This window comes from Arvicanthis niloticus, chromosome 26, assembly GCF_011762505.2.
Source record: "Arvicanthis niloticus isolate mArvNil1 chromosome 26, mArvNil1.pat.X, whole genome shotgun sequence".
Taxonomy (NCBI): Eukaryota; Metazoa; Chordata; class Mammalia; order Rodentia; family Muridae; genus Arvicanthis; species Arvicanthis niloticus.
Window position 1 is genome coordinate 35,440,902 of NC_133434.1, and position 25,853 is coordinate 35,466,754.

Sequence of the window (25,853 nt, forward strand, 5' to 3'; positions counted from 1 at the left end):
GGACTCATGTTGGGGTGTCTGGATCTGTGATTGGGCTGGGTAATTCACCAAGAACTGTGTGGGCCCTTGGGGTTTCTCTGAATTTGCCTGGCAGAAGAGCTACAAAGTTGCAGCCCAGGCTGGCCTTGAACTGTTAATCCTCCTGCCTCCGTCCGTTCAGTATATTCCGCTGGCCTGTGACACACAACCAGCTCTTCTTTTCCATTGTCTGCCAAGATCAGCGGACTCTGCCTCCCAGACCACTGTATGTGTGGGTACCTACTGCCATCCCCACTACCTGCTCTCCTAGAGTACCATAATGGCTTCTGGATTGGCCTCCCCCAAGTCAGCCTTGCCTCTTCAACAACCAGAGCAGTCTTTTCCAAATGCAGGTCTGCTCATGTTTTACACCCACACTTAAGTAATCATAGCAACAAGCATTTGATCCTCAGTATTTAGATACAAAGTATGTTAAGTCTCATTATCTCTCCAAGGCAAGTTAGATTGACTTCAGCATCCATTTTCCAGGAGACTGGCTTGATACTGGTTTTCTTTTTGGAATCATACAGGAAATCTAGGTGAAAAGTTCTACGGGCCAGCAAGATGGCTCAGTGGGTAAAGGCTCCTGCCGCCAAGCCTGACAACCTAAGTTTGATTCTCGGAACCTGCAAAGCAGAAGAAAAGACTAACTCCCACAATTGACCTTTAACCTCCACATGCCATGCATGCGTGTGGTCACCATAGATACATGTGTACGTATATACAGGATAAATAAACAAATGTAATTAAAAAAAATCGAATCTAAAGTTCTGAGCATATGGATTCATTTTGGTCTTTGCTGACTTAGTTCCTCCAATCCCAACAGGACATGATAATCCTTTATAGTTCTCTCACACTCATTTTGAGGTTCAGCCTGGGATAGTGTGAACCATTGCTTGCCCAGGAATCCATCACTCTGGACCCACTATGTCCCTTCGCTGTCTTGGGGAAACTGACTCTGGCTTTTCAAGACAGGCTGGCTTCTCTCAGAAGAGCCAGCCTCAGAGGTCATCAGAAAGTCCTATTGTTGAAGGGTAGCTGGCAGGCAGCCTAAAGCAGGTCTTTAGGCCTAGAGGAGTCCTGGCCCTGGCTTGGCCTGAGCAAGTAAAAGCCCTGGGCCAGTCTCTTCCAAACTGGGCAGAGCCAGTGAGTACTAACTGGCATTTATAGGCTCCAGTGAGGCCCTGCCCTCAGTCTTATCAATACATTTGTCCTTAACTTGACCCTGTTCAGTTACAAAATAGTAGAAGGAAGGCATACTGGCCAATGATTAAACAAGCTATTGTTCCATTAGTTACATATTTGAAAACCCTTATATTCACCCAAAAGCGCTCAGAGGAGCTGGGGTTTTGGAGGGCTCTTCTGGTCTATTCAGCTTATCCCTCCCTCAGCATCTCTCTTGTCCTCCTCTAGCCACTCCCCTGTATGTGCATATGCAGGACCACGCTTCTCCCTGCTCCCCATAAGGCCTCCATAAGGATGCTCACACCAGTCCTTCTGCCCCAGTGGTTCCTCTGCCTCCTTCCACAGCAGGAAGCTCCTGTTTCCCACTCAATACTTACTGTGACATCATTTTCTCCAAACAGCTTCCAAGGTCATCTCTCCAAATGTTTGATCACCCACCACTGTGCTAGCGGCGACTTTTCTCCATGTCGTCTCACCTTCCTCTCACCCCACACGTAACATGCTTATCTCTTGCTGGTGATTTTATATGAGTAGGAAATGTGGTTTTTGCATCCTTGAGTGTTTTTTTTTTTTTTTTTTTTTTTTTTTTACAAACCTGGGACATGCCTGGTGTGCTGACTTGTTACCCTAGAACTTGGGAGATGAAGGCAGGAGGATCAGGAGTTCAAGGGTGGCTTTGGATACCTAGTGAATCTGAGGCTACCCTAGGCTGTATAACACCCTTAAAAAGAAAAAAACCCAAAACAATGAAAACAACTCAGGCCCATATTAAATGGGTTTCTGGAGTTTTTGGATTCTGAGGGATGGTAAGTATGAAACCCAGTAGGCTTATTTTTTCCTTAATCTCTTTTATTTCTGCCATCCTCCCCCCCCCCCCCCCGCCCAGGTGACATCTTCCATGGACACCTAACCTAAACCAATGAGAGCAGAGATGCTCTTCTACTGAAAGCAAAGAGGGTAAAGGTCAAGATGGAAACAACGCTACAGCAATGTCTTCATTGTGCAGATAAGACAGCCAAGGCCAAGTGAAGGCTCTTTCTGTTTCACAGACATTTAACTCCGCCCTACCCCTTTAGAAAGTCGTCACTTTGGATTGGGGACATAGCTCTGTGGCAGAGCACTTGCCTGGCATCTCTCAAGCCCTAGGTTTGATCTACGGCCCTCCACATGGATAAAGAAAACAAACACATACAGTGAGATAAATTTAAAAATAATGTTACTTCTCCCATCCCTATCTTCAGGACTTGTCATGGGTTCACAAGAAGCAGTGGTCTCTCTTTAAAGGCTTTGTGGGCTAATAGTTTCTATTGCTATGGGTTGTGTATCCTATTAACTGATTCTTCAAGGGAGGGGTTTACAGGCAAGTTGTTGCCATTTCAAGTCTGTAGAAACATGTATGGTAATTATCTAGGCTTTTCTTTATTGCTTTAAAATTTTCCTCTATAATATTGTGTGGGTGTTGGTAAAATTAAATGGCTTGAGTTGTTGCCACATAGCTTTGCCAGTGTGTCTTTGTAAGCAGTCCCAACCTACTGAAGACTTTTCCAGGTGTAGACCTTCAGGAAAGAATCTATAGTCCCTTATCACAAGGTCAAACTTGATTTTCTCTTTCTTTCTCTCTCTCTTTCTTTTGAAAAAAAAAATCCATACAAATTCATACAATGTATTTTGATCAAGTTTTTTTTTTTTACCCCACCTGATTCCCCCCAGATCTTCTCCATCTCCCTCTCCACCAAACTTCACGTTCTTTTTCTGTCTTAAAATTTTTTTCAAATAGAAACAAATACTAACCCCCCACAAAAACACAAAAATGGGAATCGAAATAAACAAGCAATAAACAAAGAAGACAAAATAATGCCTACAAAAAGCAAAATGAGACAAAAAAAAAAAAAATCTACAGAAACAACACTGAGTTGGTTTTGTGTTAGCCAACTACTCCTGGGCGTGGGGCCTGAATTGAAGTGTGGTTAATGTATCCGGAGAGACTCCATTAAAGAAAACTGATTTTTCCTTTGCCAGTGGGTATCCGTAGCAGGTAACTTCTTGGTTTGGGGTGTGAGTATCAATAGCAGATACTGGGAATCTGTGTCCGCTTTCCCCTCTCAGTGCTGAGACCCTGTCTGGCTTGAACTTGTGCAGGTCTTGTGCCTACTACACAGTCTCTGTGCGTTCACATGTGCATCAGTCCGATTGTGTTGGTAAGATACTGTTTCCTTGGAGTCATTGTTCACCTCTGGCTTTTATAATCCTTCTTCTCTCCCACATAGCTCCCTGAGCCCTGAGGAGAGGGCTTTGATGAAGACATCCCACTTAGGACTCTGTGCTCCAAAGTCTCTCACTCTCTGCCAGGTGCTCAGTTGTGTGTCTGTGTAAATTCGTATCTGCTGCAAAAAGAAGCATGTCTAATGTGTGTCGAGTAAGGCACTAGTTTATAGGTGAAGCAGTATGTCATTAGGAGTCAATTTAGTGCTATGCTTCTTCAACAGAGTCATAGTAGTACGTCTTCCCCTAGGCCCATGACCTATCTAGTCTCAGGTTCTTGGCCACTTTAGCAGAGTCAGATAAGGGCTCCGTCTCATGGTGAATCTTACAGCCAATTAGAAATTGGTTGGATGTTCCCCACAGCGTTTGTGTCTGTATTGTATCGGAATGTCTCACAGTCAGGCCATTGTTGTGGGTCACAGGGTTTGAAACTTTGAGATACTGATGGGTATTACCTCTCTCCTTTAGTGGCCCGTAGAGCATCTTCCAAGACTATAAATGCTAGCCAGTAGGAGTAAAACTTCGAGTTAGTCATCAGCCCAGCTTCTTTGTGTTCAATGGCATATGTAAGTACTCTCTTTGGCAATAGGGCCTTCCATCTGGTTATGGAGAGTAACTAATAGCCTTGACAATTGTCTGTGATGTTTGGGGGTTTTCACAGGCTACCTTTGGCCAATGTAACCATTCCTGGCCCTGAAGGTTTTACACGGTAGCATAAGGTTTCTAGTTGGGGCATTCTCTCTCCTACTATTTAGTGATAGCATTTCAATTCTTTTCCTGTATGTATATGTTTTAGGAAGACTCTCCAATAAAAAGTCTTTGTATGGTTTTACAAATGGCCTTCAGTGTTAATTGTCTCTCCCTGCATTATTGCTGCATTCAAAAGATTCTTCCTCTAACATTCACAAACTATACACTATCAGGTAAGAATTACATTCATAATGTCCAGTCCATTTGTATTTGGCAACCTTGGAGAAAGTGCTGTACTGTCCCATCTTGGCGAGTCCAGCGTTCTGTACCTAACTCATTTTCTATCATAGCTTGCACTTATCAACCTAAAAACATCTTTTAAGAATTTAAAACATTTTCTTAAATTCTAAACAACTTAAGGTTAACTGCAAGGCTATAACTACCTAGTCTTCATTCCCTTCAGAGACTCGAGAAAGACAGATATTACATGAATGAACAGGAAGAGAAAGAGTAAGCAGCTTCTAAACCTTTAGAAATGACAAAGATCGCTGGCTGCCTGGACAGTCACTCAAGATTCCTCTGCAATGTTGGATCATTCATCTTTCTCTGGCCTACTAGCCCAGAATATCTGACAGATTTTTCTGTAAAACAGGAATTATGAAGGACTTCTCTACATTGTCCTGGCCGAGTTTGGCAGTTGACTTTTGTTGTGTCCTGTTTGTCCATGTCTTAGACAGCATACTGTCAGATGTTGAGGCAAGGGCAGTTGCTTGCACAGTGGCAGCTTGCAACATTTGAAGCAAAGTCCACAAGGATGATCTCCGATGTTCATCATCTTTATTGAAGTAGGATGGGGATGCTGCCAGGAGCTGACCTGTCTCATTGTAAAAACAAAAAAGTCTTAATGAATAAAAACACCTTTAAATACCATAGTCTATAGATCTCTGAGCCTTTTGAAGATGACCTATGTATCTCAATATATTTGAATAGGCAAATTATTGTCTCTAGCTATTTACTATATGATTAACTTAGAAAACACCTGTGATGAACTAAACTAGTACCTAACAAATCCACAAGCTTGATTTGGCTATTAACTTATATTCCTTAATTGGCCTAAACAACTTGTAATAGCTTTCAGAAGAACTTCACATTACATTTTTAAGAATTACATAGGTGCATTACCTTAAAAAGAGTTGATACATACTATGCTGTAACCAAAATATAACCTTAATTTTGCATCAATATACAAAGATTTACACCAATGTAACCAAATAAAACCTGAATTTTGGCCGGGTGGTGGCAGCGGCGGCGGCGGCGACGGCGGCGCACACCTTTATTCCCAGCACTTGGGAGGCAGAGGCAGGCAGATTTCTGAGTTCCAGGCCAGCCTGGTCTACAGAGTGAGTTCCAGGACAGCCAGGGCTACACAGAGAAACCCTGTCTCGAAAAACCAAAAAAAACCCAAAAAAACAAAAAAACAAAAAAACAAAACCAACCAAAAAACCCAAAACAAACAAAACAACAACAACAAAAAACAAAACAAAACAAAAAACCCAGCAACAAAACCCCCTGAATTTTGTATCAATATACAAAGATCTATAAGAGGAAATTTAATAATCTACCTTTTTCTCATATTATTTCTGTATTATTCCTATACCCTCCCTTTTTTGTCTAAATAAAAAAGAAAGACTAACTCTAACACAGTAAAAATAGTTATAATAATGAAGCTATTTCTACCAAGTTTTCCATGATGGCCAGCATGGTTGTATTTGGCAGTTTTAGGCTTAAGTATTTTTGATGTTAAAGTTCTGTACAATTTCTGTGTCAGTCTCATAAAACTCAGCAATTTGAATGTCATGAGCCATTTGTAATTGAAAGCTGATCTTTGGCGGGTATTTGTCAGCTTAGTGGCAATCCTGGTTAGGTAGAGCGTAGTTGTCAATACAACGGTATCCTCTGTTTGCACAGAACCTGGTGGTTGAAGAGGCATGGAGCAGTTTCTCCCAGTGTTTAGCGTTCCCACAATCCAGGAGGATTTGTGGTTGCAGGGTCCCACCATCTTCTTGGAGACCTAAAAGGTTACTGTTAGGAACGCTCATAGTTGATCGCAGAAAACTTAAACATTTTAAATGCTATATTCAGCAGACCTCAGAGAGGTTTAAGGACCACATCTGAGATACTCAAACTTTGGTCCTAGTTACTTGCTTCAGACTCAAACCTGAAAACATGTACAGGAAAGTGGATTAAGATTTCCTCTAGGCGGTGGTGGCGCACGCCTTTAATCCCAGTACTTGGGAGGCAGAGGCAGGCGGGTTTCTGAGTTCGAGGCCAGCCTGGTCTAAAGAGTGAGTTCCAGAACAGCCAGGGCTACACAGAGAAACCCTGTCTTGAAAAGCCAAAAAAAAAAAACAAAAAAAAAAAACAAAACAAAACAAAAAAAAAAAAAAAAAAAAAAAATTATAAAATTATTTAGTACTCTGTAAGATGACAAAAAATGTATATGCATATAATAATTTTATAGATTTTGAGATAATATTTATGCCTTAAGGAAAGTTTTAGAGAGTCACTTGAAAGCCAAAAGATTGTGAGATTAGTGGAAATAGAACAGTCAGTCCCTTATTTCTTATTTTCCTCTGTCCAGGTGGCTCTTCTGATGTGAGACAGAGATTTTGGATTTTCCTTTAACAAGTATGCTTGAGTTTAGAGAGAGAGATGGTTATGCTCCAACTCCAAAGCCAGCTTTAACTTTTAATTAAGTTGGGACCACATAAAGACCATTTGCCACTTATGTCTGCAGAGGGCAGTGATACCATTTGGCCAATTTACTCTTTTTTTTGGGACATTTTCTTTTGATGATCCATCTTTTTTCTTCAGATATTTCACTTGTCCAGTAGTCTCCAGATCACTTAGTGGTATGCCTCTAATTCCCCTAGAAAGATAAAAACAAATCCCTGCCCTAACTCTGGGAAGAGGGTGCCTTTTTTGGGGGGTGGGGGGCAGGTCATATCTTTTCTAAGGCAAAATATTTTTTGGCAAAGAAAAATTATTGTCTTCAATTGAAATTAAAAAATATTTTGAATATTTGAAAATAAATATACCCCCCTATATTTGAAAATAAATATACACCACTATATTTATACCTATTTTCATATATATATATATATATATATATATATATATATATATATTTTAAGGTTTAAGTGTATTTATTGTTAGATCACAAAGGACATTCACTTTGCACTTCATCCTGCCTTCTGCAAGCAGCTTTTACAATTAAATCATTGTAATTTATATGCCTGCCTCTGACTCTCAAATATTGTGATCAAAGGTGTGTGCCTCCCAAGTGCTGGGATTGAAGGTGTGGACGACCACAACCTTGTTCACTATAACTCTAGAATTTAGAAACCAATTTATAGAAATCTACTTCTCTTTTCTGGGATTAAAGGCATGGGCTACCTACCACTACCCTGATCAAATATTTTATCTTAGCTCTAAATCACTTCAACTCTTTGAACTGTAGTAATTCTTTGAATTTACTTAAAACATTTAAAATCTCTATTTCTTATTTTTATTTTTTTCATGCCTGATCAAATAAAGGAAATTTGTTAGTCTTTATGTTAGTTTGGACTCAATGACCAGGTTGTCTGATGAACTATGATCTCGTCTCCCCTTATTCAGGAGGTCTTTTCTGTCCAAATCTAATCTTTATTGATTTTGATGGTATTCACAGCTTTTTTTTTTCCTCCTGTGGAAACAAAGACAAAACCTCTTTCCCAATGAAACACATAGTCTGGTTTTCATTCTGAGGTTAACACATCTTGAAAATATATGAATGATTTAATTCATCAGTTTTTTTTTCTGCTGTCCAATGTCTCTCTACAGCTGTTGTTCCTTTCTTGTTAGCATTTTTAAAAATTTTAAACTTAGTAAAATGGTGTTGTTGAAGCCTGTCCTCCTAGCATAGTTGTAGCCATTTTGTTCCATGCCCACCACCCATTTCATATTGTTGCCGTAATATGCCTGCCAGTCATTGACACAGAAAAGTAACTTGACTCAGAGCAGGGTCATGCTGACTACATATTCTGTTATGTACTATATGTAATGACGTTTGTTAATCTTAAGAAATTTCACAACTATAAGCTTCATGTATAGGACCCAACAAATTAAAGGTCAGTATGAACTGTTATGTCTAAAATGACTTGAGTCAGGTCTGACCTTCAGTGCCACTTCCAGTACTTGAGAATAAGCTCATTTTGGTTGTTGCAGTTTTAGCTTTTATAACCTGACCATAGAAAAATGTTCAGGTTGTAGTCTCAGCCTCCAAATTCTGAACTACAGCCCTGATAGATTAGTCTTAGGGTGTGTGTTCAATAAACCATCCCTGTCTGACTGAGATTAGTGTTCATTGTCTTATGGGGAAACTCCTGGACACCAACAGTGTAATCTATCTCTGGCAAAGAGCTTGAACTAATTTTGGGGGGACAGATTAACAACAAATATCCCAAAAGCAAGAGACTTCAGTTTATAAAAATAACTAATTTGATTCTCACTTGTATAGAAGAAGAGATACCAATGTTCATTTTCTGCCCGTAATGAGGCAATTTCAGCATTAGTAAATGGTATCACAATCTCTGCTGGGTCTATCCTTGCTATTTAATGGAGTCTCATTTTTTCCTTTCAGAATCAATTCAGAAACTGTTTCTGCACAGATCTTTCATTTTTTACTTTGGTGTGTGCTAAAAAATCCACTCTAAGTATTATCTTCTCTCTGCATAAGAATTCCTGAGGGAGAATGAGTGGAGGGCAAAATAACCAAAATACAAACCAGCTTTGGGTCCACATGAGACAGATGCACATCCTGTACTTTCTCTTCTACCATAGCCAATTCTCTTTCAGCCTCAGCTGTTAATTTTCTTAGGTCCTTATAACTTTGTAAGATTTGAAATAAATTACTTAGATCTTGAGTAGTTAATCTATTTATGGGACATAGCCAGTTAACATCTCCCAGCAATTTTTGAAAATGATTTAAGAGTTTGTAACTGATCTCTCCTGATTTGTACTTTCTGTGATCAAATTTTCTGTTAACCTATTTTTAATCCTAGATAATTGATAGAATCTTCTCTTTGCACTTTTTTCAGGAACAATTGTAACCCTCATCCAGGCAAATTTATCCTTACTTCATTAAAGATTTTTTTCTAGGGTATCTATATCTGAATCAGCTAGTAAGATATCATCCATATGATGACAAATTTTAGGTTGAGGAAACTATTTATAAATGATTTCTAATGGTTGTTGTACAAAATACTGGCACACCATAGGATTGTTTAATATTCCTTTTGGTAAGACTTTCCAATGATAGCTCTTTATTGGACAACAATTATTGTAAGGAGGTACTAAGAAAACAAATCTTTCCGTATCATGCTTATGCAAAGGGACTGTGGGAAAGCAATCTTTTAAATCAATTACTACCATAGACCATGACTTAGATAATAAAGAAGGCAATGGGATTTCAGGCTGTAAAGAGCCCATTGGCTGAATCTTCTGATTTATGGCTGTTAAGTCTGTTAACATCCTCATTTTCCTTATTACTTTTTTATAACAAAAACAGGTGTCTTAGTTAGGGTTTTACTGCTATGAACAGACACCGTGACCAAGGCAAGTCTTATAAAATACAACATTTAATTTGGGCTGGCTTATAGGTTCAGAGGTTTGTTGGGGGCCGACTTTTAGCAGAAAGCGGCTATCAGCTTTGCAGCCATCTTGAGCCATATACCCTGACATGAGACTTGGATTACAATAGCCTACAACAGCTGAGCACACTCCGATAATCTTGGTTTAGATACCTTGAGATTAAAGGTGCGTGAGATTAAAGGTGTGTGACTTAAGAGTGTAATTTAGAGATAAGATTTAGAGACAAGACCTAAGGGCATGATTAAAGGTGTGACCAAAAGGCATGGCTTAGAAGTGAGACATATAAAAGGCAGAGACAGAACAGAACAGAGAACCAGACACAGCAGAGAGAAGACAGGTAGCAGGCACTTGGAAGAGAACTTGGAAGAAGTAACTTGGAACTTGGAGGGACTAGGAGCTAGGGACTAGGCACTAGGAACTCAAGACTTAGGACTTAGACTGAAGAATAAACGGGATTGAATTACACTCTGTCTGGTCTGCATTCTTCGAATCTGTCCTCACTCTTGCTGAACCCCAACCTGAGGACCAGAGTGGCAGCTTGGGTGGGGATACAGTGGCCGCCCAAACATGGGTCGGCCCGGGCCTCAACATTTTGCTTGGGCTGCGACATTTTTTGGCCGCCCCAACAGAGGTTCAGACCAGTATCACCAAGGCAAGAGCATGCTGGTGTCCAGGCAGGCACAGTACAGGAGGAGCTGAGAGTTCTACATCTTTATCTGAAGGCTGCTAGCATTACTGAATTCCAGGCAACTAGGATGAGGGTCTTACAGCCCACACCCACAGTGACAAACCTACTCCAACAGGGCCACACCTTCTAATAGTGCCACTCCCTATATATACTCCAAGTCTATACAAACAATCACATTAGGGGAATTCCAACTAGTTGTTCTAGTACCTATAATTTTTCTTTTGTCATAGGCCATTGATCCACTCATGCAGGTTTATCAGTTAGCCATTTCAAAGGTAGGGTACTTGGTACTTTTGAAAAACTAACACATGTTGTGTCCTGCTTATGGACAACCTGGGTAGTCTGTGACTGCTTTTGGTATTACATTTTAATATTTTTCTAAGAAGCATTCTTTATTTTATGGTTTATTTCTGAGATTGGAGGGATGCTAATCTCTGTTTTCTACTGTTATAACAAATCATGTTCCAATGAATTCACAGTTATATTAGTCACATATGACTTTAATTTTTTTTCAAGACAGGGTTTCTCTGTGTAGCCCTGGCTGTCCTGGAACTCACTCTGTAGACCAGGCTGGCCTCAAACTCAGGAATCCACCTGCCTCTGCCTCCCAATTGCTGGGATTAAAGGCATGCACCACCACTGCCCAGAGACTTTAATTTTCCTATTTGTCTTTCTGGGCCTATACACTCGACCCATCTTGTACTTTGTTTCACCTGATATAAAGTTCTAATCACAAGCAGCTGAATATTTACCTCCTGGAGAGGCCAATCTAGACGTGAAGATTTTGGTGAAATTATTGTTACAGCTGCTCCTGTGTCTATTAAACTTTCCATTTCAATGCCATTTATTTATATTTTTAGCTTTGGTTTCTGATCATTTATAGTGGTTTGCCAAAATTTTTGTTTTCTGGTGTCTCCTGAACTTTTTGTTTCATCTACTTACTGAAGCTGTTCTGACCGTAATTATATCCAGAGCAGTGTTGTTTTTAACAATAGGCACGAAATCTTTTAATAGCTCTGTGGCTGAGCTTCTCTAATTCTGACTGAGAATGATTGAATCAAACTTAATATCAGGGCCTTTACAGGAGGCCCCTTAGGGCCCTGATGGCAAAGTGTGACCTTGCCTTGTTGTTCTGCACTCATCAGTGTAGAGATGATGGACTTTGCTGCACCTTCCATATATTCTTGAAGGTTGAGGCCTTCTTTTTGGATTATTTTTGGAAAAAAAAAAAACATTGTTTCTAGGAATATCTTGCCTACAGTCTGTTTTCAAATGACCTTGCTTAGCAAAACTTAAAATATTTGCCACTTTAATTTTTCTTAAGATGTTTAGAAATCTCTTCTCCTACCAGATTAGCATCATAAATGTGAGATCCAATATCAACTGTATCTCTAATCCATTCATCTATCGGTGCTGACCTTGCCATTACAGGTCTAACCACCCTTTCCCATTCTGAACTAGCAATGTCAAGAGCCAAAGTTTCAATCAGTATTTTTCTGACTTCTGAATCCGTTACTATTCTATTTACAGCTGAAGTCAATTGAAGTGGAAATTTTGGGTTTCTTTGGAAATTCGGTTGTGTCATGTAATGATATTTTTCTTTTTCTTTCTTTCTTTCTTTCTTTTTTTTTTTTTTTGAGACTATCTTATGAGAGGATATTTTGTATTTTGCTGAGAACAGACAGGTATTTTTCTGGAAGCTGCCTGGAAAAGGGCACATGGTATTTGATGGAGCAGACCCTTGGGAGGACACTTTATGTTTGGAAAGGATATAAATATAACCCAACAGACAGTGGACTGTGCTGTGGCATTGGTTCTCCTTGCCACTCTTTACTGTTCTTTATTGGACTTTGCTGACTCTGGCCTTACCCCACTACACTGTGGCGTTGGTTCATTCACCTTGCCTTCTTCAATGATTATCATTTGTCATGACTTTGTACACAGAAACACAACAAAAAAAATCTTGTATATTCTGGTGTCTTCTTGCCTCTTCTGTGGACTCGGCTGATAGGCAGATCCTCACAGTTTCTTCTGGATGGAACCGCTGCTGCTAGTTTGTGAATGGCGTTTGCGAGTGGATCAATCTACTGCTGCTGATTCATGTGAACTGAGCTGATGCTATCCTGACAACAGAAGATTGGAATCACCCCAAAGAATTATTTCTAAACAGGTCCACACCCTACTTGCCCTATTAACCTTTCCTTTCTATTACCTCTGGTGGTTAGTGGGCTAGAAGGGAGATTAAAGCATTTAAGAACCCTTATTAAAGTAGGTTTTGAAAAATATAAGCCTACAACTACTCAAGCCTGTGGAGGATGCTCTCTTCAAACCAGCACAGCTGGGTTCCATCCTAAGCACCCCATAAAATGGGCAAGGTGATACACACCTATAATCTCAGCGATTAGTAGTGGAGGCAGGATGATCAGAAGTTCAAGGTCATCCTCAGCCTCATTGTGGAGTTGAAACCAGTCTGGGCTATCCTCTCTGTTTCAAAAAGTAGTAAAAATAATAAAAATAAATCAAAACAGCAGTGTGATTGAGATACAGATTGATTTATGGTTGACCTGTGAAATCTTAAGCATTTTTAACTCTTAAGAGGAGCCACTGGAAATTCTTAGGATCAGGCCATAATTTCTGGAGTAAATGCATATTGTGAGTGCCTAGGAGGGTGTACTGCCAAGTGTATCAAGGACTCTGCTAATCTGATGTTCCCTTCTCTGTCACCACTGCTGGGGCATCACCTCTGTTTGGTTTGGTCTTGTTTATGCTTGGGAACCCAGGGCCTTGCATGTGCTAAACCAATGCTCTTCCTTGAGCTACATCTTTAGTCCCTCTGACACACAGGGCTGCTGTTTCCTGCTCTAATTTTTATTTATTCATTCATAGTATGAGACAATGCTGCATGTACCCCAGGCTGGCCTGGAACTCACTAGGTAGTCGAGGCTGTCCTCAAGCTCTTCATTCCCTGCTTACACCTCCCAAATTGCTGGGGTTGCAAAAGTCTTCCAACACACCTGACTACTATAAGTCTTTCTCTTTCATCTTTCCCTTCTTCTATCCCTCATTTCCATCCTTCCTTCTTGTAGGCCAGAGGTGACTCCAAAGCCTCAGGCAGTCTAAGGAAATGATCTGCCACTGAGTTCCAGCTCCGTCTGCGTCATCCTTTGTGCTACTGTGAAAGGCATTGTAAAGATAAGCAGGCAGATAACCAATAATAGAGACTTGTGTTAATTCTGATTTTCTTCTTTCTTTTCTTTGTTTCTTTTTCTTTTTTTCTTTCCTTTTTCCTCCTTCTCCTTCTCCTTCTCCTTCTCCTTCTCCTTCTTCTTCTCCTTCTCCTTCTTCTTCTCCTTCTCCTCCTTCTCCTCCTCCTCCTCCTTCTTCTTTTGAGGCAAGGTCTCCTGTATCCCAGGTTCCAGCTAGCAAAGAAGAGTCTGTGTATTTGTGTGTGGGAGGGGTGGAGGTGGGGGGTGGGAGTTAAGGTTCAAAGAAGAATCGGGGCAAGCCAAGATGCAAAGAACGCTCTGAGACCAAACCATCTGCCAGGAAGAAACAGGCGCCAGCAGAGTTGCCTGGAAGAGGCTTAGATCAATTGAGGCACCTGGAAAAGTCACCCTCCAACCTACTGAGCTGCCTGCAGGCTGTGCAGTGTGCTCCAGGTTCCCAGACTGTGAGCTTTCACCCATGCTGGGGTGGTTTTGGTAATGCAGCTGTCTTTGAGTCATTTTTGCTTCCATAAGTAACCCTAATAAAACTCGGGGTTCATCAAGTTGGGCTTTGGTGGTTTTTATACTTTATTTTTTGTCATGGTGTCCCTAGGGGTGAGTAGACATGTGTAGCACCTTCCCAGGAAATTTTGTCACGCAACACCCCCTCTTCACACTTCCTTCAGCATCCTCTTCCAACTGACTCCATTGTCCCTTTAAGTAAAAATCTAGCCTAAGAGTTGCTTCTTCTATGGAGTCTTCCTTCAGAGTGAGATATCCCTTTAATGAGAAGATTTGTTCCTGTGTTTTGCTTCCAAACAGGGTCTCACTGTATAGCCTTGGCTGACCTCACCCTAGTGTAGGGATTAAAGGCGTGTGCTACCATGCCCAGCTCCAGGAGTTTTGAGTATTACTGTCGTTGCCTGTTTGTCTGGATACTTCATTATCTTTCTCTCCTAGTGTGCTACCCAGCTTTCCATCACTGTGACTAAATTCCTGTTGTGAACCTGCACTCTTCGTCTGTCTCAATGCTTTGTCTCAACGCTTTTGGGGCTAAGTGCTCTGGTCAAGAGAGAGAGTGGGGCTGCAGGGGCAGGAGACGAGAAGAATGGAGACAAGACAGGGTGTGATCAAGTCTCTTACCAAGTCTCTCTTCTCAAGTCTCTAGTCTCAAGTCTCATACCAAGTCTCTCTTATTGAAGGGAATTCTGAGGTATTTATATGCTTTTGCCACGTGCCTTGCAGGTGTTGATATGACGTAAGCCTTACAGGCATCTATAGCGTGGACAGCACGTGCACCGCAATGCCTTGCAGGCGTGGATAGCACGTGCGCCTTATAAGCATGTATGGTGTAGATAGCACGTGGACAGCACGTGAACTGCAATGTCTTGCAGGCGTGGCTACCACGTGCGCCTTGCAGCTGGGGGCAGTAAACAACAACACAAAATATGTGGGATATCAGAGTGTGCTTCAGCTGTTGTAGGCTGTTGAAAACCAAATGTCTTATCAGGGTATATGGTTCCAGATGGCTGCAAAGATAATCTAGCCACTTTCTGCTAAAAGTCGGCTCCCAACAAATTCCTGAGCTAAACTACTTATAAGGGAGCAAGGTTTATTTAGGCTTATGATCTCAGAGGTTTTAATTTAGAGCCTGTTGACTCCTGTTCCTTTGGGGCCTGGGGAGAGTCAGTGTGGTGGGGACAAGTGATGGAGGAAACCTGCTCACCATGTGGTTTCCAGGGAGCAAAGAAAGACAGGCAAGGACAGGGGTCCCAACATTCATTTCAAGGGTTCACCTTGGGTGACCTAACTTTCTTTATGCTTCACCTTTCAACCATTCCACTGTCTCTCATTATCAAGTGAAGACTAGTCAAGTCAATGTACACGTAATAAAGCCAATTTAATTAGTCAAGAGACAAGGTGATGGTAGAGACAAAACTTCATTACAACGAATTAGCTGACTGGAAAAAGGCCAGACTGCCACCTCAAGGGTCATCTCTGCTAACAATCACAAGCAGAGGGCTTACGGGGAAAACCTGAAGAAGCATTTTCAGACCATGAAGACCAGACTCGCCAATGCTGCCGCTGTCCATCTCTTTGACAGACATTCTGATTACTCCTGAAAAGTCGCCCTATATCCTGGGGCCTCCAGTCTACAGGAAGATTGCTGGTTAGGTTGTAAGGCCAATGCTCGTCTTCTATTTCCTGGGAGTGGATGACTCTAACAACTAATGTCTTATTCACTGAGGTACGGCCTTTCTTTCTATTTAGAACCGTATTTAGGCAAAGGGAAAGAAAACAAAAGCAAAGTTCAAGGAACATTTACAAGGAACTAAACCACAGGTGGCTTCACCCATAGTGTCACAGGCTGGTGGTGACCAGGGTGCTATCATGAACACATATACAGGACGAGGGTCCAAACTGTGATCCTAAGTAGCCAGCACGTGAAACCTAGGTGTGATCTCTGACACCTCATAAGCCTAGCATGATGCTGCACGCCTGAAATCCCAGCACTCAGAAAGTGGAGACAGGAGGACCAGAAGTTCAAGGCCATCCCCCACTATAAAGCAAGTTTGAGTATACTGTGATAAATGAGACTCTATTTTTTTTTTTTTTTTTTTTGGTTGTTTTTTTTTTTTTTTTTTTTTTTGGTGGTTTTTTTTTTTTTGGTTTTTCGAGACAGGGTTTCTCTGTGTAGCCTTGGCTGTCCTGGAACTCACTCTGTAGACCAGGCTGGCCTCGAACTCAGAAATCCACCTGCCTCTGCCTCCCAAGTGCTGGGATTAAAGGTGTGCGCCACCACTGCCGGGTGAGACTCTATTCTTAAGGGGAAAAAAAAACAGTGTCAGGGACAAGCAATGTCCTCGAGGCTCTTGAGGTGTGCCCTTTGGTCTTCCTGAGTGGCTGTGGCCACCTGTTTTTCTCCTGTTACCTAGAAGCTGTGGCAAGAAGCAAGAACACCCACCTGTAGCCGTGGTTTTACTTTTGCATGCAAGCTCACAGATCTAAGCCTGGTTTGGTGGTGCGTGCTTGTAATCCTAGTACTAGAGAAGTGGAGGCAGGAGAATGACAAGTTAAAAAACAGCCTAGGAAGCTGTTTTTATCTGTTTATCTCAAAACAACAACAACAACAACAGAAAAGGAGGGGAAAAGTTCCTGGGTAAGGTGACCTATACCTGTAATTCCAGAACTCTGCAGTCAAATTTTGTGCCCCTAAGCTATATCACCTATCCCTGTACTTCCCAGGCTGCCTAGAAGATTGATGTATGATCAAGGCCAGAAGAGGCTACATAGTTTCAGGCATGCCTGAGCCACGGTGTGAAGCTTTTTCTCAGTTTAAAAAAATGTGTGTGTGTGTGTGTTCCCCTTGAATACGACAGATTAGAAATACATTTTAGACACTGATGAAATGTTCAGCAGGTAAAATTACTTACCTCCACACGTACATGCACAGCACACATCATGTACATGCAAAATAAGAAAACGTGATTTACAAAAGACAGAAATCCTAAAATAACCCGTGTTTGAAAAAATTGTTTAGCTCTTCCCACTAACTCATAAACTCCTTGACAACAGAGACGATATCAACATCAAAAATCTGTTTAGACATTTGTGGAACGTTAGGTCCAAAGGAAACTCCGGTTTCCCAAACCCCAAAAGGTAGTCCAAATATTCAGAAAAGAACTCAACCTGGCCTATGGGAGGATTTCTTGAGATTAGATAAAAGCCTGCACTCTTCAGGAACTTGTGAAACTGGTTCCCCTCTCCCAAAAGGAGTCATTTCCCTGCCCTCTGCGGCATAAGGGTCCTCCTATGGATACCTGTGATACCTACCAGCATATCAAAGTGCATGCTGGGATACACATTTCAAAATCCATGCTAGCATCCTAGCCCTCTTCATCCCTCAGCCCCTACAGTCCCTCCAGTTCACATCTCTCCCCAATAGCTACAAACGCTTCCTATAGCCCCGCTTCTCCCGCTGCCGTGTTCTCCATATTCCCTGTTCTCTCTCCCCTGCCATTCTCCCCTCTCTCAAAGAGCCCTGGCCATGTCCAGTCTACTTACTCTTTGTCTTTCTGCTCTGGAGTCTTGCAGACGCCTCCACAGCGCGCCTCTCTTTCTCTCTCCCCCTCCCTCCCACTCACCCATCTCCTACAATAAAAGCCTTCCCTTTAACCATGGAAGCCCAGCGTATTTTCACTTTATACACAGAAAGTGGAGGCCATGCTTCAAAAGCCGTGAGATCCGTCTTTGTGCTAGGTATGACGAAACAGAAACCGAGATCTAAAGGAAGCAGTTCCCTGTGGTAAGGGCTGAGGAGTTCTCAGTAAACGCTCCTAGAGAACAGAAGGAGAGACGAGACAGGGAAAGTAGGCTTATCAGAAACAGGGAGTAACTCTTTTCATTGTTCCTGATTAAAGCGGTCCCTTCATATTCTTCAGTGTTGAGGAGATGAAACTGGTGGCACATGCCTTTAATCCCAGCACTCGGGAGGCAGAGGCAGGTGGATATCTGTGAGTTCCAGGCCAACCCAAATCTCTCCGGTCACATGAGCCTCTTGTATGAGCCTCTTGTCTCAACTTCCTGAGTACGGGTACATGCCGCCATGACCGTCTTGTGTTGTACTTAACACATACATCATTTTATTCTTGTGTATGCTGTAAAGTTAGGTCTTTGTCATTTAGATAATATCAGTTCAGTGATTTATGTAGTTCTTCCAAATGTTAACCGACATGTTTATTTATCTATTTCTACCTTTATTTAATTAGTTATTACATGTGTGTATGGTGTGTGTGTGTGTTTGTGTGTGTGTGTGTGTGTGTGTGTGTGTGCGCGCGCGCGCGCGTGCGCGCTCGCGCGCGCATTCCACGGTATCCCTGTGGAGGTCAGAAGAATTGCTTGCAGGAGTTGGGTCTCTCCTTCCACCATGAGGGTCTCAGGGATCCAGTCAGGTCAGCAGGCTTGGCAGCAAGTGCTTTGACCTAATGAGCCATCTCACCAGCTCCAACATATTTCATTATATAACATCAAATATTATTGTTGTTGCTATGCCCACTGATCTCCTGACAAAGGTCACTAAGAATTGGGAGATGCCCAGAGACCCATGGCAAAATGTGAGTTTCCCAAAGTCCAGTTTCCAATTTAAAGCTTGAATTTTATCAGAGGCGACGGAGACGTCAGTGGTCTTCTTTAGGGGACTGCCTCACTGTGGTTAGATGTCAGCCAGTCTCTCAGCTCTGAAGCCCAACCCACTTTCATGAGTTTGAGTTTGTCCAAGGAGAAAACCGTGTTCCAGGGGGAAAATAGGGCAATTTGGTTTGAAACTCAAAGCGATTGCATAAGACCTTCTCCTCGGGGTGCCATTGTTCCTCAGCATTCAGCTTTTTCAGATTTTCCATCTCTTCATGAAGGCTCACATCATTTAAAACGTGTTTTCCTCAAGGGTCAGCAGTTTAGTAAAATGAATAATACTGTATTGACTTATCGCCTCACTGAGGAACTTTTTCCTTTCTCTTTTCAAAATTTCAGACAGGCTGGCCTCAAACTCCCTGTGTAGCAAAAGAGATCCTTGAAGCCCTGCCTTCGGGAGGGAGGCCTTCGAGAATTACAAATGCTTATGTCATTGTGTCTGTCTTTTATGGCCTCTGAATAGGTTTTGGGGAACTGAATTCAGGTTCTCAAGCTTGCAGGGCAGACACTTGTACCCAGTAAACTCCCCGGCCCAAGAGATTTTTCACGCAGCATGGCATGCACACATGCATAAAATCAAGCAATCAGTAAATGTGAAAAAATTAAAATCAGTTTTTAAAAATATTTATTATTGGCGTGCATGTGATTATACGACGCACATGTGTGGGTGGAGTACCACAGGTTTTCCTTAGGCTAAGGACTAAGGCGAGTGGGAAGTGTTTGTACATGTGGCCTGATAAATGTGTCTGCTATCTGCCCAGTTTCCATGGCTACCGCACAGGTAGGGGCTGTAAGCATCTTCATTTGACAGAGCTCAGAGGTGTTTGTGATTTACCAAAGTCCCATCTTGTGACCAAATTCTACAACTGAGATTTGAACCCAGGGCTGTGTGACTAGTCGGTGGATTCTGATTAAATGACATCTGAACAGATTCTAGATTCATAGAAGCAAGAACCACTGCCTTGGCCTTCTCGATACACTTCCCGACATGGGCCTGTGTGTGCAGTGGACGCCAATCTTTGGTGATCAGTTGGTTGACAGGTAACAGCAAAATCAAATTTAGAATTTGTCTTATTTATTTGTTCCAGTTAAGACCTACCCCTCAACCAAATGAGAAAAACAAAACACAACCAAAGCTCTACACATTCTTATAATTCCTTTTTTTGTTTGTTTGGGTTTTTTTTTTTTTTTTTTTTTCCGTGACAGGGTTTCTCTGTGTAGCCCTGGCTATCCTGGAACTTACTCTGTAGACCAGGCTGGCCTTGAACTCAGAAATCCACTTGCCTCTGCCTCCCAAGTGCTGGGATTAAAGGCATACGCCACCACTGCCTGGCACGTTCTTATAATTTCAATTGTCTAGATTAAGTCATTGCAGTGGTTTCGAAGGAATCTAAACATTTGTTTAACTGCATTTACTTTTATTATTATTATTATTAATCATTATTATTTTGTTTTTGAGATACAGTCTCAGTGTAGCCCAGGATGGCCTTATATTCACTACTTAGCGGGTGATCTCCTTAAACCTCTCATCTTCTTTCTTCTACCTCCCAAATCCTGAGGTTACAGGTGTGGCCACTATGCCCAGTTTATGTAGGGCTGGTGACAGAGCCTAGGGTTGTCATCTAGGTACTCTACCAACCCAGCCTTAGCACCTAGAGTAAACATCTCCAAAGAACAGAGTTGAGATTCCTTCTTAGCTTTACAATATTTAGTAGATTTATTTACTCTGTGTACATTAAGTGTTTTGTCTGAACATATGTATGAGAAACACATGTGTGTCTTGTGCTTGAAGGGTCAGAAAAGGATGTCAGCTTCCCCAGAAATGAAATTATAGACTGTTCAGAGCCACGGTGTGGGTTCTAGGAATTGAACCCAGGTCCTTTGCAAGAGCAACAAGTGTTCTTAACTCTGGGCCATCTCTCCAGCCTCATGCTCACACCCATCTCCTTTTTATACAGGGTTTACTAAGGAGCCCTGGCTGGTCTGGAACTCATTATGTAAACCAGGCCAGCCCTCAAACTCAAAGAGATCCTCCTGCCCTCTGCCTCCTGAGTGCTGGGATTAAATGAATCCACCTATGTGCAGTCTTAGCTTTTCAAAAGCCATTCCCATTCTCCCTTCTTATCATTACTCCAGAAGGGAACATTTCACAATCAGAAAGCTGCCAGTTGTTCTTGTGGGCCACATCCCACAGCCCGGATGGAATTTTTCTTTTGGTTTGGTTTGCTTTGATTGGTTTTTTTTGTTTGTTTGTTTGTTTTGTTTTGTTTTTCCTAGACAGAGTTTCTCTAGCTATCCTGGAACTCACCTCAAACTCAGGGATTGGCCTGCCTCTGCCCCCTGAATGCTGGGATTAAAGGCGTGCACCACCACCCAGCTCACCATGGGATTCTATATGCTATAAACCTTCATTCACTGGCCAGTGTTGCCAATGACTCCTTAACTACACACAGTGATTACAGCCCTATGTCATTATTTCACAATATAGAGCTGAAATTGCAGACTTAATCTGGTGAAAACACATGCTAGGTATTTATAGTGAAAATACTTGTTGAAAAGACTTCCTACCTATAGACACATACAACATAGCTCTCCGGAGTAGAACATCATTTTATTAAACCTTGGCAAGAAGCTGTGGAGTGCTGATAAGACCGGAGGCCTGGAGGAACAACTCCTTCCTGTGGCACCCAGCCTGCTTCTCATAGCCCTGTTCCAGCTTCCCGTCTCTGCAAATGGCTTGGAGTGATTTTTTTCTTTTTCTTGGCCTTGTTACCTTAAGTCACATTGAAAGGGTTAAAATTTTTCAAAAACTCCTAACAGGCAGAGCAGAGGCAAGAGTGCAAGTCAGCTTGGTCGTGAGCTCTGTGTTTCAGGAACTTGGCTGACCACAAGATAGATGGTTGGTTACGAATAGGCTCTTGAGAATGGCCTATACAAAATGTTCCCCATGACTGTTCCTTGGACCCTGTCACAAACTGAATAATGGGCTGGGACTTTCCACAGGTACTCTCCAATAACCCTCCTTCACTCCCCCTGAGTTGTGGTTTTTGGCTTTAAATTGTCTCTGTCTCCAAAGCCCTGGGGTCAGACCCCACTGCCCCTGCGTGGGTCATAGGTCTTGACCTCAACATGTTGATGGAAATATACCTCTTGCTGATTCAATCAAGTTCGGTGTCTCGTGAGTTAATGGGTGGCCGTGAATTCCTGAGGCTTGGGTGACGTTCTCCCTTCGTGGGGGCCTTACAACATCACAACCTACGGAAGTAATGAAAGACAAAACACGGTGGTAGGAATACGGTGCAATGTTGTGGGGCCAGGACCACTTTAAGATGAAGTTCAAAAATGCATAACCAAGCAACAGATCCATCCAGGTCCAGTTGCAGAGAAGGCAGTGGTGGGCCTTGGGGAGAGTGCTTGTCGGTGAGGTCCCTGCTGTGAAAGCTTGGGGAACTGGGTTTGGATGCACATCGCCCACAAAAAAGGTCAAAGTGGAGTATGGAACCCATGTTGGCACACACCTTTAATCCCAGCACTCAGAAGGCTAAGGCAGGGGCTCTCTGAGTTTGAGGTTAGCCTGGTGTTCATAGCAAGCTCAGAACGTCAATGCATACACAGTGAGATTCTTGGTTTTTGGTAAAAACAAAACAACAAAAAGCAAAAAGCAAAACACACCAAAAAAAAAAAAAATCCTGTGTGCTAGCATGTATCTATAACCAGAGCATTGGAGTGACAGAGGCAGGAGGATTATGGAACTCATTAGTCAGCTTGTCTACCCTAACTAGTGAACTCAAGGTTCTTTCAAAGATGCCACTTCAAGGGGCTGGAGAAATGGCTCACATTTAAAAGCACCTGTTTCTCTTGCAGAGGACCCACGTTTGTTTTCCAGTGCCCACATGACACCTCACAATCAACTATAATTCCAGTCCCAAGGGATCTGACATTTTTTTTTTCTGCCTGCTACAGGCACCACACACATGGTACACATACATACAGGCAGACAAAACAGTTATATATATTAAAAACAAAACAAACACACACACACATCTTTAAAAAAAAAAAAAAGGAAGAAAGAAGAAAGAAAAAAAAAAGAAAGAAAGAAAGAACCTGTCTCAAAAAGTGAGTTTGGATACTTACTTGGTGGGGAAGTTATGGCCACAGAGGTGGTTTCCCAGGATGAGGCTTATTCATTGTTCTTGGGATACGCTGGCTCCTGTGACTTCTCCAAAGGCAGAAAACTCAACTGCATAATTTGTGGAAGTGGGGTCTATGCTCACATTCTTCCTTTTATAAAATACTTTATTAAAATATTTATTAAAATATATAAAATAAAAAAAATATATATAAAATAAAAAATATAAAATATTCTTTATGAAAATAAATAAATTAGGGGGAGAGTAAGAGAAGACTCCTGATGTCATCTTCTACATGCATGTGCACATATGTGCGCGCACACACACACACACACACACACATGGAACTGAAGTGCTTTTGGTTCAAGGTGGGGCCAGTGACACAGAGGCAACTCTTCCTCTTTCTTGGGACACTTGGCATGGAAGTTAGGGATGACAACACTATCCCTCTGTGCCGCTCAAAGCCACATCACAGGTGATTATAATCACTAAACCAGGCACATTGTAATTTATTCAAGCATTGACTTATGAAATATGTCTGACACCCACTGGCTGCCTTTAAATTCCTCACAATACTGGGAGGGGCCCAGTCCTGAAAACAAATAGTTACAAATCAGAAGACGAGATGATGGTGCAAAAAAACTGGAGCATAGGGGAGGAGCCGTTTAGCCTGACCTTTGAACATGGACAGCGGGGTGAGGACCTGCGAGTCTGAGGTTACCTGCACCACCAGTGCCAGAAGTCTAGGCCAAGTCCAGGGTCCAGGCTCAAAGTCAAAGTTAAGAGCCAAAGACAAAGCAAAGTCCCCTGAAGAAACGCTTATCGCTGGATGCACAGGTCCCAGCATCAACGTCACGAGCGCCATGTTGCAGTTTCACCCCTCTCCTCTGGGACACCCTTCATGATCCAATACTAATGGGTCAAATGGCTCAGCAGAGACCCCAACTGTCACGAGCTTCTCAGGGTGATTAGCGTGGACCTGTCAAATTGGAGGATTGTGGATACAATGACGAGCCGAACTGAACTTGCTCTTCGGAATAGACGGGGAATGTTTCCTTAGGGACCTCGATGGAAGGGCTGGAATGCAGCTGGTAGTCGAGGGAAGTGCAGGGACACATGTTGGCAGATTCCAAGGATGTGAGGGGCCGTGGCTGCTCAGGAGCTCCAGTCAGTGGCCCAGCTCCAGAGACTGTACTTGGTTTTGGGAATCCAGCTTTGAAACACTGGGGTGTGACCCTGGATGAACTGGTATGACTTAAGGTGGAGGCCACAAAAAATTTGACAGCAGCAAAGGAATTTTGAAAGCACAACTACCTAACTTTAACTCAAACCGAATGCATAATGAACCCAAGGTATTTAGGGCGTCACTTACGCATGTGGTGTCACGTGGCTTCACCAAGACGTTTGTTCTGGATAGTTCTGAGCCCAGAATCCGTGTGTCTTGAGTTGAAGTTGTCATACCACACAACACCAATACACACTGCTCAGATTTAATTATGCAAAACAAAAAACGACCGCCGTTATTAAGTGTGTAGTACTCAATTAGTACATCTTTAAATTGTACTGGACTGGACTAGGATGTTAATTTATATACATATATGTTTTATTTATTTATTTATTCATTTATTTATGGTTTTTCGAGACAGGGTTTCTCTGTGTAGCCCTGGCTGTCCTGGAATTCACTCTGTAGATCAGGCTGGCCTTGAACTCAGAAATCCGCCTGCCTCTGCCTCCCAAGTGCTGGGATTAAAGGTGTGTGCCGCCACCACCCGGCCTTATATATATTTATATTGGTGGATGTTTATTTATATAAATTGGTGCTTAAGGGCTAGCAAGATGGCTCAATGGGTAAAGGTACTTGCTGCCAAGCTTGAGGACCTGAGTTCGATCCTTGGGCCCTACTTGGTGGGAAGAGAGAAGTGATTCCCTCCTCTGACTTTTACACACATGTGTACACAGACACACGTACACACATAGTAAAATATCTTTTAATCGCTGCCTGGATTCTGATTTAAGTTCATTAAAAATTGTTCCATGAATTTTGGCTTGGGATTAGGGCAGAATTGCCAACAGTTTCTGAAATGTTCAGTTTCATGATCTGTGTGCTCAACATTCACTCTTACCAAATCAAATGTTGATCAACTCTGAAAAAAAAAAAGTTAATAATGATTGGTTGTCCTGTAGCATCAGATAGTCAGCAAAGATTTAATTCTTTTTGTTTGCTTGTTTTTAGAGACAAGGTTTCTCTTTGTAGCCTGGCTGTCCTGGAACTTGTTCTGTTAGACTAGGCTGGTCTTGAGATCAGAGTTCCACCTGCCTCAGCCTTTCAGGTGCTGGGATCAAAGGCTTGTGCTATTACTGAGATCTAATCATGTACATCCATCTCATTAATATGCTAATCTGCTTTCATCTTTAATAAATGGTAAAATGGTTATAAATGGTAAAACTCTTTGAGATATGTATATTATATAAATAATATAGACACATATATGTGTTTGTCTCAAACACTTTATTTTTTTACTGTGTGTATGTGTGTGTATGTGTGTACTCTGTCTGTGTGTATGTGTGTGTGTATGTGTGTACTCTGTCTGTGTGTATGTGTGTGTGTATGTGTGTACTCTGTCTGTGTGTATGTGTGTGTGTTTACATATGTGTGCTCCTGTCAATTCCTGCATGCCATGGCACACGTGTGGAGGTCAGAGGACAATCTCCAGGCTGGTCCTTGTCTTTCCTGCATCTTGCTTGAGTCAGAGTCTCCTGCTATCCATTGGTATATATCCTAGGCTAGCTTGC

The 25,853-nt window shown here is 42.1% G+C and overlaps 1 non-coding gene across 1 annotated transcript; it reads left to right on the forward strand.

The window, feature by feature from the left end:
• The first annotated feature begins 23,056 nt into the window (after positions 1–23,056).
• Positions 23,057–23,215, forward strand: LOC143439503 (U1 spliceosomal RNA). Its single transcript, XR_013107724.1, has one exon. It is a non-coding gene; the product is annotated as a U1 spliceosomal RNA (small nuclear RNA).
• Positions 23,216–25,853: the final 2,638 nt, after the last annotated feature.